The sequence below is a fragment of the Pristiophorus japonicus genome, chromosome 3, assembly GCF_044704955.1.
Source record: "Pristiophorus japonicus isolate sPriJap1 chromosome 3, sPriJap1.hap1, whole genome shotgun sequence".
In the NCBI taxonomy this organism is placed as follows: Eukaryota; Metazoa; Chordata; class Chondrichthyes; family Pristiophoridae; genus Pristiophorus; species Pristiophorus japonicus.
The window spans coordinates 168,570,794-168,584,643 of record NC_091979.1 but is presented as its reverse complement, the minus strand read 5'-3'; the positions used below and the strand labels follow the sequence as shown (position 1 = coordinate 168,584,643).

At 45.0% G+C, this 13,850-nt stretch overlaps 1 protein-coding gene across 2 annotated transcripts in view; it reads right to left on the bottom strand.

The window, feature by feature from the left end:
* Positions 1 to 13,562, bottom strand: part of LOC139260007 (collagen alpha-3(VI) chain-like) — a 263,220-nt gene extending 249,658 nt beyond the window's left edge. For both annotated transcript variants that reach the window (XM_070876050.1, XM_070876051.1), the window contains exon 1: positions 13,394 to 13,562. The gene's annotated coding sequence lies outside the window, so the exon portion shown is untranslated. The remainder of the gene's footprint in view (positions 1 to 13,393) is intronic.
* Between the last annotated feature and the right edge of the window lie 288 nt (positions 13,563 to 13,850).

Genomic DNA, 13,850 nt, shown 5'->3' with positions numbered 1-13,850 from the left:
GCGGTCTTCGGCCAGGGTTTCCCAGGTGTCAGTGGTGATGTCGCACTTTACCAGGGAGGCTTTGAATGTGTCCTTATAACGTTTCCGCTGCCCTCCTTTAGCTCGTTTACCACGAAGGAGCTCCACATAAAGCATTTGCTTTGGGAGTCTCATATCTGGCATGCGAACTATGTGGCCTGCCTAGCGAAGCTGATAGAGTGTGGTCAGTGCTTCAATACTGGGGATGTTAGCCTGGTCGAGTACACTGATGTTGGTGCACCTGTCCTTTCAGGGGATTTGCAGGATCTTGCGGAGACATCGTTGGTGATAAATCTCCAGTGACTTGAGGTGCTTTCTATACATCGTCCATGCCTCACACCCATACAGGAGGGCGGGTATTTCTACAGCCCTGTAGACCATGAGTTTGGTGGTAGATTTGAGGGCCTGGTCTTCAAACATTCTTTTCCTCAAACAGCTGAAGGCTGCACTAGCTCACTGGAGGCAATGTTGAATCTCTGCATCAATGTCTGCCTTTGTTGATAAGAGGCTCCCGAGATATGGGAAATGGTCCACATTGTTGAGGGCCGCGCTGTGAATCTTGATGATTGGAGGGCAGTGCTGTACGGCAATGACAGGCTGGTGGAGGACCTTTGTTTTACGGATGTTAAGCGTAAGGCCCATGCTTTCATATGCCTCAGTGAATACATTGACTATATCCTGGAGTTCAGCCTCTGAATGTGCGCAGACGCAGGCGTCATCCGCGTACTGCAGCTCAACGACAGAGGTTGGGGTGATCTTGGACCTGCCCTGGAGACGGCATAGGTTAAACAACTTCCCACTGGTTCTGTAGTTTAGTTCCACTCCAGCGGGGAGCTTGTTGATTGTGAGGTTGAGCCTGGCGGCGAGGAAGATTGAGAAGAGTGTTGGAGCGATGACGCAGCCCTGTTTGACCCCGGTCCGGATGTGAATTGGGTCTGTAATGGATCCGTTGGTAAGGAAAAATGTTTTGTTTTTATATCAGATTTCCAGCATCTGCCGTATTTTGCTTTTGTAGTACCATTGGTATTGTTGGCTGACCATTCTACCAGCAGACCCCCTAGAGGCCAATTCTGAAATGGCAGAAATACCAATCAAAGATTTCTCTCAGCAGAAAGAGGCTGCATGAGAGTTTCTTGAAAAACATAGAATAAAAATGACAAGAAGGCATGGCATCAGAGGAACGTAGCCACAAATGAAAGTGTGGTAGGTGTAGTGATTTTCCAAGTTTATACTGCTAACCGTGATTTTCCCTATATAAGGGAAATCATCAAGAAATCACTGGCATGCTGTCCTCAATTTTCTCGTCATTGTGGACAGAAAATCATAGGCAGTGCACTTGTGTGTGATCAAGGCTCACTGTCTGCAGCACCAACTTGGGAAATTACCCTACAAGATCTTGCTCCTGTTTGTTTGCTAATGCTCATTTTCAAATCTGCATGCTCTTCGCTTGGAGAACAGTGTGAAGTAGTGGAAGGATTTGCAGGCGACTTAACAGTCTGACAGGCCATGCATAACTTGAATGCTTCTTCCAAGGCCATAACCATCTTTATACCAGCCAGTAGGGTGGTTAGTCCCATATGGGCTCCTACAACCCATACAATGAGGAGGAGCCCCTCACATCCACCAGATGTGAGTATTCCACTGGATGTCACCCCTCGATTCAGAGTCGGAGCTCTGATCTCCGCTCGTCAGGACTGTCTGGTGTGGGCTTTGAACACTGCGCCTTCTGACTCAGAGGTAGGAATACAACCATGAAGCCAAAGGCTTGCTCTGTCAGTTGTAGTGAAAGATAAGCATGAGTTAAAAGTGGCAGATGAAAGTAGAAAACACTAATAGACTGTATTTAGAGCTGTGCTGACTCCAGATCAGATCTGGCACCTAGAATTATTGAATTTAAATAATGGAAAAATGTTGTATTATCACCAGAAGTAAATAGGTGTGTGTACGTGTGAGAGTGTGTATGTATAGATCAAATAAATCCCTTAAATAAATGTGGGAAAGCGGAAAGCAAAAATAGCTGAAGAGAGGGAATGAGCAGGACCCTCCGGGACTTTTATTTCTGATGCCCATTATCAATGTAAAACAGCTCTAAACTATTGAGTTTGTGCATGTGTGCAGGTCCCACAGCAGAGCGTGAGCTTATACAAAGAAATATTTTACAAGGTGGCATTCCAGCTCTTAAGGCTGGATGATTACATATTGTGGTTATTGTTTCTGCATGAGGATGGGGGAGGGAGTAAGGTAAAAAATGAGCAGTTAAAGGACAAATATGTTAATTGAGATAATAGCAGTTGATTCCGCACAGACATCCATTGTACACAGGCTCAGATGCTACCTACTAGCATTAATTTTACTGGCATCTTGGGTGCTCTAATTGATGTTTACCAGATGTTTCACCCCGCTGTCTTTATTTGGAAGCTTTCTCTCTCATATAGATAAACTGTGCTACAAAATTAGCATACTGCACATCTACTAGCCAATCTGGCTCACAGATTCTAGACTATCCCTACCTCAACTCTTGCAGCTAAGCAGAGAACAAGATTTTGGTGAGACTGGCTTATGACCAACAACCTCGCACCTCAGATTTGCTTAATATTGACAACCCCGGCCCCTCAATTAATAGCATGTGAATATCTAACTTGTTCCTTATGAATTTCCTCTTTACACTGATCTGGTAGCATTGTTAACTCACTTAATTTGAATGGGTTAACACCTCAGCTAAAATGCAGGAGGGAATCTCGCAAATGATCATGTCTGCACTAGTGTCTTACAGTATAATGTCAGGGCCCCTTTGCTTAAAACAGTGAATGAAGCATGGTGTATGGGGGAGGGGGGAGGACGAGGAAAACATACAAGAGGAAATGTAAAAGAGGAATGCTAATGTCTATATAAGGTCTCCTTTTTAATTCAGAGAATTCTCGGTGAAAGGCCCAATCCTATAGTGCAAGATAGCAACATGGTTAAAAAAAAGAAAGATGCACTTATGAAGACTAATAAAGTAATGGTTAGGGAATGGCATGTTTCCATTTTAAAAGGCTGTAGGTTGTAGCTGTTTTAAATATACATTGTTCTTTCGTGTTTTGGCACAACAGCAAACTTTGGTTCACTGTCAAATTACAGGAAAGAAAGTATAAACTAAAGCTTTACCCTTGCCATGAAGTTTTACAGTATTAGTATTCAGGCTGTGTTTATTATTCGAGGTCAGAGAAAGGAGGTACCCAGGAGGGTGCAAGTACATGGAAATATTAAAATGGAAAAGCAAGCTTGGATAGAAAGATTAAAATATTAATAAAAGGTTTCAAGAGTTGGGGCTGAGATTGCCATACTTCTAGGACTAATAGTTGCACACAATCTTTTCATTTGGTCTCCCTGCTGCACCATGTAGATTGTTAGTGCAATTTTCATATCACCTACTAAACTGGATAAGCATTTCAAGTAGTAAGAAATGTAAATTTTGGGAAAGATGTGTACTGGTATAAAGCAGCAATTTGTAATGAATATTGCATTTCTTTCTCACCCTCACAGCATCCAACATCGACAACATATACTAACTGATTTATTAAGATGCAATAATGTTTCACGTTTTTACAGTAGAGATAATTAACGCTATCATTTTTTGAAATAAGTTTTAATAAGGGTTTGTTAATGTAAGGAAGCCTTTGCACATTACAGTGAGAATTAAGCATACAATAAATACATTTATAAAAATCTCATATGAAAGAGCTGGTAGAACGAGATTATGAACAAATTGCTGCTAATAATTTATCAAATATTTTCAATTATTTGTACAACTTTATTTCCATTGTGTTATGTATGTAAACATTGTAACTGTGTAAGACTTGCCACCAGAGGGCGCAACTGTTGGAGGCCCATGGGTCACCTGAGCACCTCGTGCAAAGGAGTATAAAAGATTGTCTGCCATGCTGCTTAGGTACTCTGGAGTTGTACTAACGAGACTAAGGTCACGTCAGTTTTAGCTCACAGTACTCAGTCTTGTGGAGTTCTTCCATACTTAACAATTGTCAACGAATAACAGATTATGAACATTCATGCGGCCATTGGCTACCATTAGTATTTTAGAAATTTGTAGAGGGTGATGATTGGGAAACCTTCGTTGAGCATCTCGACCAGTACTTCGTGGCCAATGAGCTGGATGGGGACGATAAACCGATCAAGCGCAGGGCGATTCTCCTCATCGTGTGTGGGTCCACAATATACGGTCTCATCAAGATTCTGCTAGCACCAGAGAAACCAACGGAGAAGACATATACAGAGTTGTGTACGCTGGTTCAGGAACACCTCAAGCCGAAGGAGAGCATCTTAATGGCCAGGTATCGCTTCTACACTCACCACCGTTCTGAGGGCCAAGACGTGGCGAGTTACGTCGCTGACCTGAGGCGCCTTGTGGGAACTTCTGAATTTGCTGGATTTTTGGGGGAAATGCTGTGGAACTTTTTTGTGCTTGGCATCGACCACAAAGTCATTTTACGCAAGCTGCTGTCCGCCGAATCCCTAGACCTGAGCAAGGCTATTATGATAGCCCAGGCATTCATATCCACGAGTGATAATACCAGACAGATATCTTCCCAGCATTGAACCTCACTGGCAAGTACTGTGCATAAAATAACATTGCTAGCAGTCAGAACTGCATATGGCAAGGCCTACACGTTTGCAGCTGCAAGACCTAGAATGATTCAGAGTTCGCCATCAGGCGTGAATGCAAATCCATTAGCACCATGTTGGCGCTGTGGGGGTAATCATCGAACCCATCAATGTCGATTCAAGCACTACATGTGCAAAGGTTGCGAAACAATGGGGCACCTCCAGCGAATGTGCAAGAGTGCTGTGACTCACCATGTGGCAGCATCGGCAGAGGATGATCGATCCGGCGTGGATCACGCAGAACAAACAAGAGAGGCAACTCAATCCGAAGAAGTGTATGGAGTACACACCTTCACCACCAAAAGCCCGCCTATCATGCTGAAAGTCAAATTGAACGGTATTCCGGTATCAATGGAGTTGGACACGGGGGCGAGTGAGTCAATTATGAGCCAGAAGGCTTTTGAGAAACTGTGGGGCAACAAGGCACAAAGGCCCAAACTGAGCCCGATTCAGACAAAGCTGCACACCTACACCAAAGAGCTCATACCAGTCATTGGCAGTGCGGCAGTTACGATATCGTACGATGGAGCTGTGCATGATTTATCACTGTGGATGGCCCAACGCTATTCGGCAGAAGCTGGCTGGGAAAGATTTGATGGAACTGGGATGACATCAAAGCACTATCTTCAGTGGATGATGCCTCGTGTGCCCAAGTGCTGAGCAAGTTTCCGTCGCTATTTGAACCAGGCATCGGCAACTTCACAGGCGCCAAGGTGCAGATCCATCTAGTCCCGATGCAAGGCTCATTCATCACAAGGCTCGAGCGGTTCCATATATGATGGAGAAAGTTGAGATCAAGCTGTACAGACTTCAACGAGAGGGACTCATATCGCCAGTCGAGTTCAACGAGTGGGCCAGTCCAATTGTTCCGGTGTTGAAAAGCGATGGCACGGTCAGAATTTGCGGAGACTAGAAGGTAACGATCAACCGAGTCTCGTTACAAGACCAGTACCCGCTACCCAAGGCAGATGACCTGTATGCAACATTAGCGGGGGGGAAGTCGTTCACCAAGTTGGACCTAACCTCCGTCTACATGACACAGGAGCTGGCTGAATCTTCAAAAAGATTGACATGCATCAACACGCACGAAGGACTATTCATATACCACAGGTGCCCTTTTGGGATTCGCTCGGCTGCTGCCATCTTCCAGAGGAACATGGAGACTCTGCTGAAATCGGTTCTGCGCACCGTTGTGTTTCACGGTTACTGGTTGTGACACGACCGAACACCTGCACAACCTGGAAGAGGTTCTAAGCCACCCATGGCTTGCCTGACGTCCTTGTCAGTGACAATGGACCGTGTTTCACCAGATCGGAATTCAACGAGTTTATAACCCGCAATGGCATCAAGCATGTCAGGTCTGCTCCGTTTAAGCACGCATCCAATAGTCAAGCGGAATGTGCAGTCCAAACTATCAAGCAAAGCTTGAAACGCGTGACGGAAAGCTCCTTGCAGACCTGCTTATCTCGTGTTCTGCTCAGCTACTGGATGCGACCCCACTCGCTCACTGGGGTTTCCCCTGCAGAATTGTTAATGAAGAGAGCACTCAAAACCAGACTCTCCCTAGTTCACCCGAATCTAAATGATCATGTGGAAACCCGGCGTCACCGGCAAAACATGTACCACGATCGAGCGGCTGTATTATACATTGATGTTAACAACCCTGTGTTTGTCCTTAACTATGGTCATGATTCTAAATGGGTCGTTGGCACTGTCGTGGCCAAGGAGGGGAATAGAGTGTTTATAGTCAAACTATTGAATGGACAAACGTGCAGGAAGCATTTGGATCAGACCAAACTGCGATTCACCGACAACCAGAAACAACCTGAAGAGGTCATCACCATCATCAATCCACCAACACACACCCAACCAGCAATCGACCTCGCTGCCAATCAAGCGGATGAACCCACCATTCCCAACAGTCCTGTCAGACCAGCCACACCGCAATGCAGCAATGGTCCGACCAAGTCATCCATCACAGAGTTTGAACTCAGACGATCAACCAGGGAGCATAGGGCCCCGGATCATCTCAACTTGTAAATAATTTGTATCAAAGCCTTTGGGGGGAGTGATGTTATGTATGTAAACATTGTAACTGTGTAAGACTTGCCACCAGAGGGCACAACTGTTGGAGGCCCAAGGGTCACCTGCACACCTCATGCAAGGGAGTATAAAAGGTTGTCTGCCATGCTGCTTAGGTACTCTGGAGTTGTGCGAACGAGACTAAGGTCACGTTAGTTTTAGCTCGCATTACTCAGTCTTGTGGAGTTCTTCCATACTTAACACATTGGATGCCAAATAAGTTGTAGGTAGCTTTCAGCCATCGAAGAACTCGCTTTGGAAGTGGAAGCAAGTCCTCCTCGAATCCGAAGGACTGCCTATGATGATGATGAGGTAGCTTTCATATAAATATAAGCCTTCACATTCTACATTCTGTGCCACTATTAAAATAAACAAATAAATACTTTACATTGTGTTGAATTGCTGGGGACTGGAACAAATCCATTGTTCATTGAGCTGTCAACACCCTCTTTTGTGTTTACATGACACTCAATATGCGCATAGAAATGCAGTGCCTCTTGCGTAAACAGAGATTTTCTCAATTTTTATTAAGTTATTTCACACAAAAAATATGGATTCACAGCTAGATGAACAAATTTTTTAAATATAAGTAGCTAGTTAGCTTCCAGCAAAGTGTTGTAGGATCATTGTTATATGTGCAACGGAAAAGGTTGGAGGGACAAAATTTTAGAGAGGACATGACATAGAGCGATGGAGAAAGACACATACTGAGACAAAGAAACAAACAGACAGATACATTGGCCGCAGTTTTCTCCAGGTAGGCAGGTTGGGGGTAGGATGGGGGCAGTGGGGGGGGGGGGGGATGCTCCAAGGTGGGAGGGAAACCCGGAAAGCCGGGTATCCCGCAGACCCTGCCGATTTTACCGGCAGGGCCAAATTTGAATCTCAGGTCTCGGATTCCTGCCCGCAGCTAGCCAGCTTGAGAGGCTGGTTGGCCGTGGGCGGGTAGGCCTCAGTCAGCGTCACGGCTCTGGGGATCAGGATTGCCAGAAACGGGTCTGGGATCACCGAAGGTGGGCTGGGGGGAAGGTCAGCAATCGGGAGGAAGGCGGTCAGCGATTGAGGGGAGGGGAGTCAGCCAAGGATGGGGGGAGCACCGAGGTTTGTGGCCAACCACCGGAGGATCGTGGCCGGCCTCATCATCAAAATTGAAGGGGGCGATAGAGAAGTTCCGGACGGGATGCCTGGGCAGGGGCGGGAGGTCTGGGGGTGGGCGGGGGAGGCCTCGTGGGGAGGGGTGGATATGGTCGATCTCTGGATCCAGGAGGTAGGTATAAAGGCACTTACCTCCTGGATGCAGCAGTTTTCACCATGGTTTAACTGCTGGGTTTCACAACTTGTGTGACAGCCATCCCCAGGCCATTACATTTTAAATGGAGGGGGAAATGGAGCGTCATTACAATATTTGAATTGACATACCACCCCCTGGGAGCGGGTTAACAATTTAACTATCCCCATGCTCAAAACCCATCTTTTTTTCAGGAGAAACATCTGGCCATTGTCAGGGTTCACTTGGGATCACTGTGGTCAAAATTACGAGGACAGTTTGCATAAACTTGACTTGAGTTCTCTTGAGTTTAGAATGTTGAGAGATGATCTGTTTGAGGTGTTAAAAATGAAGGAATTTGATAAGGTTGATATAGAGAAACTATTATCTCTGGTGGGGGAAATCAGAAATGAAGGTATAATCCTAAATTTAGATGTAGGCTCTTTTGGAGTGAAAATTGGTAGCTTGCTCCCACAAAAAGGCTGTGGTTGGTGGATCAATTGAAATTTTCAAGATTGAAACCAATAGATTTTTTTTGATGAAGTTATCAAAGGATATGGAGCAAAAACAGACAAATGAAGTTGAGATCTGCTTGAATGGCAGAACAGGCTTGAGGGCTAAATAGCCTACTCCTGTTCCTATGTCTCGTATCAATCCAACCTGCTAACTTCCTTTCTTCAGAAGCCATTAAAATTAAAGTCCATTTCAAATTAGACAGCTTGTAGTAGTTACAGACTACAATAAGGCTTGAGTGGGTGCCTGTCTCTCTAATTGTGTCCTTTTACCCATCTCTAATAGCTAGCAACATCCACCTACCTAACGGCTTTTAATGACTCTGAAGCAAAAACGTCTAGCTGTTGATTATACCAAGTATATTATTAGAATTCCTACCTATACAGGGCACAGCTGAAAATTAACAAGCATATTTTCCATCTTTCATGACATCATATCTTTGATTGTTTTTGACAGGACCAAATTATAAAGAATGACTTTTTCTATTTTATCAATTCAACTATGGTCAGCATTTCTCTGAATTTTCCTGTCTTGTTCTTCCTGAGCTTCAAACACACCTCCTCTTCCCTGAATTCTTAATGTATTTAAAAGCAAGACTCATTACACTATCCCATATTCTAACTCACATAGATAAGTTCAGAAAAGGAGACCATTTGATCCACCTGGCTTGTCCTTACATAGAAATCTATGATCCCACCATCCATTGCCCACCTCTTGAATGACTCCATTACCCTACTTGTAGGACCATTCCAGCTACTGGTTAAAGTTTATGTGAAGTGCTTCCTGACATCAGTCCTGAATTTGCCTTTCACCAATTTGTACCTATGGTCTACTTGTTCTGCAGTCGTAGTTTAAATTGCAGTCGTGCTTTTCTATTGCATTTAGTATATTTTATACTTCTATAACATGCCCCCATTTACTTCCTTTCAAGGGGGTAAAAAAAGAGTCCAGGTTTACCTAACCTTTGCTGATTTCTCAGTCCTCTGACACTAGCCATGGGCTTCATCTCCCTTTTCTTCATTTGATGTTTCGCTCTTAACTCGGTGAGCAGATCTGAAAGTATTCAAGGTGTGGCTGGATACACTGTGGAGCACTGTACAGCTTCAGTGTGACGTCTTTAGACTCAAGGGGAAGAATTTGTCATGGGCAGTAACTCAAACAGACATTATTGCATCAGCTGCCTGTTATGTGCCCCGCCCGATATTTAGTTCATTGCTGTCAATGATAGTGAGTATCAGGCAGGCACATAATGGGTGGCTGATACAATAATGTCCGACGTGCGACCATCCAAGTTGAATTTTTGCCCCATGCTCTACTGATCTGGCAATAAAACTCAGCATTCTATTTGCTTTGTCACTTGCTGCTCTGCAATGACTCAACATGGCTGGGTCAATTTTAATTTGTTTCGCCTGGCACTAATGGGGTTGGAGGACAGTGCAAATGGAGGTGTAATACTTACTGCCCTGATCCCATCTCCATTGAATGCGCCACCATTTTGAATGCAGTAAGGACCGTAGTTATCCAGGTGTCTGCCTGTATCAATGGCAACATTATTTAAATATTTTAATCGGGGTCCCCCAGGGAGCTGGGACACTGCTGCAATTTTCACTGGAAACATCAGGACAGCCACTTTGTGAAAGACTTTTCTCAGGAAAGTGGATGGTAGAGAAAGCAAACCGGGGTTACTTAAAGCGGCAGACTGAAGCTTGTTGCATCTCTGAATAAGTCAGCATTGGTTATTCCAGAGCCACCATGTACTTTGAAGAAAAGAATTTTTTTCTTGCATTTTTTGTGTCTTTTCAGACTTAAACAAGTGAGCCTTCTTGAGCTTGGGAGTAGTTCTGGCATCTCCTATCTGGCTGGTGGAGGAGGAAGAGGATCAGGAGCAACAACAGAGGAGGAGGCTACTGCACGAATGTCAAGGGGGCAGGGGCAGCAATAGCACCAGTATCTATGGACTAAGGTGTAAAGAAACTGGATAGCATGACTCATTTTCACCTCAGATGCTGCAACAGTAACCCAGTGTCCTTGCTTTAAGAGAGGGTGTATCTCTTTTTATGGCCCTAGGCTCATCAGTTATCCTGCAACCCACCCCACTATTTGAAAACTCGTGGGCAGCTCACCCATGATAAGATAACAAGGCCCAACTGTCAAAATGGTTCGAGCCTCTCATGTATTCCCATCCATCCAGCACTAATTTGCCGCCCTAAGTTAAAATTGATCCTGGTCAGGAGTAAGTCTATTATCACTACCAGATCTTCTTCAGCCTCTTCCTGAGCTAATTTAACTTAATTCAATTAGTATGACCCAATTTTTTCTTCCAATGTTTAAGAGCTTGCCCTTATCTGCATTAAATGGCATCTACCATATTGCTGCTCACACATACTGTCCAGGCTCTTCCAGAACCCTCCCCTCCCTCACACCACTATTCCTCAGTTTATTATCACCTGTATGAATTTGACCAACTTGCACTGAACTTCTGAATCCAGGAGATTTATATTGTTCAGAGGCAGCAGGGGTCCCAGCACCGACTCCTTGGGCATTCCACTCAGTGCATCTCCTCAGCCTAACATCACTTCCCTGAATTTTTAACCAATAAGGGAATTAAGGGTTACGGGGAGCGGGCGGGTAAGTGGAGCTGAGTCCACGGCCAGATCAGCCATGATCTTGTTGAATGGCGGAGCAGGCTCGAGGGGCTAGATGGCCTACTCCTGTTCCTAATTCTTATGTTTTTATTATGAATGGTACCTGCCGCTTCGGGGTTTTTTTAGCCAAGACCTTATCCATCTCTTGTTTCACTGAAGAGACCCACTCATTCTTTCACAGGCCCTCAAACTGACGACCTTAATACTTCCCTCAGTATTTCCAACCTCCTAAAACCCGAACGGGTCACCTAACCACCACTGCCTGATATATCTCATCTACTCTCCTGCTGTCTTCAACCTTGCACTTTGGGTGTCTGCTGTTCAAGCTAGGGTTTCACTAATACAAATCACTGGTGAGGCCTTAGGAGTTAAAAGCTCGGTGGACTTTTTGAACAAGTTAGAAGCATGATTCGGTACAAAACTCAAACGTAGCCTTTTGCTGAGGAAGATACGAGAGGCCAAATAACAACAGTTTACAAACTCCAGGCACAAAGCTGTGCCTTTACTTTCTGTGTGTGTTTCTACTTCTATTTAGTCCGGCAAACCTGTCCCACCCCCCTTACCCTCAACGACTATCTGTCCCACCTGTGGCAGGGACTGTGGTTCTCGTATTGGACTGTTCAGTCACCTAAGGACTTATGTTAAGAGTGGAAACAAGTCTTCCTCGATTCCAAGGGACTGCCTATGATGATGATTTCCCCCGCCTCAATTATGTTCTACGATTGGGAAGTACTAAATTATTTAAACTCTTGCTTCCAGTCCTGCAGATGTTTTTATTTTTCTCCAAATGTGTTTGCGAGTTAATTTATGGGTCAGCCACGGCGCCACTGCCACAATTACATCAATACTCACTCCACAAAGGTGGAGATTAAATCCCAGTTAAGAGTTCGCTGTGCTGTCAGGCAGGCTGGAATTATATCACCGGCTGTGTGAAAGGAGCGCAGTGCTGGCAATGTCCCTATTTAAACAGTTAACACTTATTAAAAGGATCTAAGGAGATTTAACGGTCACTTGTTAAATTTGAAAATAATGCTTTGAAACCCCGTGCGAACTCAGCCCGACGTGAGACGGTCCGCTCCCGGGGTTCAGTGTGCTCAGGAGACAGATCAGGACCTCACTCCTGAACATCACTACCGCTCTTCCGTCACCGCACGCCCCAAATCCCTCCGAACTTCAGTGCGAAAAGGGGGCGTCAATCGCAACCCGTGCAACACCAACAGCAGGACGGCATATATGTATATGTGTATGTTAATCTGATGGGCTACAATTGAATATTAGAATTGGTAGGTGTAAGAGAGGAAAATACTTAAAAACGACAAAGATATCTGGCTAAAAATATATCGAACAGGAAAGGAAATCAAACAATTACAAACGAATGAGTGTGCTTGGGGAACTGGTGGAAGTCTCGCTAAGTGCAGGAAGGGTAGGTGGCGTGGACTGCAATACCCCAGAGCTATTAACTTTACACTGAGGCTCTTTAAGGGGTCTGCCAGGAATGTCTGTCATTTTCAAGTCCAAACTTGATGTTACTCACCAGGGAGCCCTCTCTGAATTCCCAATCTCTCCATACCTACATCACCTCCTCATTCAGTCTCTTACCTTATGTCAGCATCTCCCGCTTTCAGTGACCCCCCGCCCACCGGCTGTTCAGAGGTCGATTCCCCTTTCCCTTCTCACCCAGCGTATGTCTCTGTCTACAGCCACAGCCTCTCAGAGCCTTTGTCCGATCTCTTCCACAAGCCCCCCTTTCCCCAGTTCTCGAGTTTGCCAATCTCCTTTCCTTAAACTGGAGTGATTGCCTCCCTTCCTTTGCACAGCACCGCACATTCCCAATGTCAAACATTCCTAACATCGACATGAAACCAGCTTAATTCAAACCAGAACACTGGGCTAAAGCCCGCAGTCACACAACTGCAAACCGGGGCTAACCCTAACTCGGAGGAAACCCCCAGTAATAAATACCTACACCTAAGCAAAACTTCTAACTGGAATGTAAGCGGTTGCTTTACATTTCAAGCTTTGTAAAGTTCAATTGAAAAAAAACACATTAAACAACAAGTAATTCCAGTCTGACTTCTGCTGATTGATACATTGCATTACGAATTGTCGAACAACCAATTTACGTTCAAATAACACACAGAAACACCAATAAAACCAACTTAATGCACAGCCCAAGCAGTTCCAGTCAGCTGAAACCGGCTCTTACCCTCAGCTCCTGGCGGGAGAGTGGCTGCGTTGATCAGCTTTCACTTTCTGAGCATTTCAGAGTGAAGTTGAAGGTCTCCTGATGATGCTTCTCGTAGCGCAGATGGTTTCCTAGTGTGAAGATTGAGTTTTGGTGGACTGAGGATTTGAATCTGTGACTACCTGCAGAGGAGCCCCGGCTCAGAGCTGACTCGATGGAGGGATCGGCTCAGAGCTGGATAATCTCCAGATTCGAGTGACACGCCCGCAACTCGACCAAATTTGTAAATTAAAAGCAGACCCGAGAACAGGCTGCAAATTTCAACCTGCTGAGCTCACTGGGCGCCTTTCCAAATCTTGCTGGTCGGTGGCTTTGGATTGTAGAAGTAAGATAGACCTAAAAGTCAGCTCCATTAGGAGCACGCCCTTCCCTTGTAAATTACGCCGAATATGCACTGCTTTGCAGTTACGAATTTGCA